The sequence below is a fragment of the Bison bison genome, unplaced genomic scaffold (assembly GCF_000754665.1).
Source record: "Bison bison bison isolate TAMUID 2011002044 unplaced genomic scaffold, Bison_UMD1.0 scf7180017864518, whole genome shotgun sequence".
Lineage (NCBI taxonomy): Eukaryota > Metazoa > Chordata > Mammalia > Artiodactyla > Bovidae > Bison > Bison bison.
In genome coordinates this window covers 10,647,621-10,648,961 of record NW_011495071.1, presented here as the reverse complement: position 1 = coordinate 10,648,961, position 1,341 = coordinate 10,647,621, and positions in this window count along the sequence as shown.

The window sequence follows — 1,341 nt, the reverse complement described above, 5'->3', positions numbered from 1 at the left end:
AAAATGGTTGTCTTAGGAGGCTTTACAAATAGCTGAGAAAAGAACAGAAGTGAAAGGCAAAGGAGAAAAGGAAAGATATGCCCATTTGCATGCAGAGTTTCAAAGAAGAGCAAGGAGAGATAGGAAAGCCTTCCTCAGTGATCAATGCAAAGAAATAGAGGAAAATGATAGAATGGGAAAGACTAGAGATCTCTTCAAGAAATCAGAGATACCAAGGGAACATTTCATGCAAAGATGGGCACAATGAAGGACAGAAATGGTATGGACCTAACAGAAGTAGACAATACTAAGACGAGGTGGCAAGAATAAACAGAAGAACTCTACAAAAAAAATCTTAACGACCCAGATAACCACAATGGTGTGATCACTCACTTAGAGCCAGACATCCTGGACTGTGAAGTGAGGTTGGACTCAGGAAGCATCACTATAAACAAAGCTAGTGGAGGTGATGGAATTCTAGCTGAACTATTTAAAATCCTAAAAGATGATGCTGTGAAAGTGCTGCACTCAATATGCCAGCAAATTTGGAAAACTCAGCAGTGGCCACAAGACTGGAAAAGGTCAGTTTTCATTCCAATCCCAAAGAAAGGCAATGTCAAAGAATGTTTAAACTGCCACACAATTGCACTCATCTCACATGCTAGCAAAGTAATGCTCAAAATTTCCCAAGCTAGACTTCAACAATACATGAACTAAGAACTTCCAGATGTTCAAACTGGATTTAGAAAAGGCAGAGGAACCAGAGATCAAATTGCCAACATCCACTGGATCATGGAAAAAGGAAGAGAGTTCCAGAAAGACATCTATTTCTGCTTCATTGACTATGCTAAAGCCTTTTGACTATGTGGACGACAACAAACTGGAAAATTCTTAAAGAGATTACCTGCCTCCTGAGAAATCTGTATGCAGGTCAAGAAGCAACAGTTAGAACCGAACATGGGACAATAGACTGGTTCCAATTTGGGAAAGGAGTACGTCAAGGCTGTATATTGTCACCCTGCTTATTTAACATATATGCAGAGTACATCACGAGAAATGCCAGACTGGGTGAAGCATAAGCTGGAATCAAGATTGCCGGGAGAAATATCAATAACCTCAGATGTGCAGTTGACACCACCCTAATGGCAGAAAGTGAAGAGGAACTAAAGATCCTCTTGATGAAAGTGAAAGAGGAGAGTAAAAAAGTTGGCTTGAAACTCAACATTCACAAAGCAAAGATCATGGCATCTGATCCCATCACTTAATGGCAAATAGATGGGGAAACAGTGGAAACAGTGAGATACTTTATTTTCTTGGGCTCCAAAATCACTGCAGATGGTGACTGCAGCCATGAAATTAAAA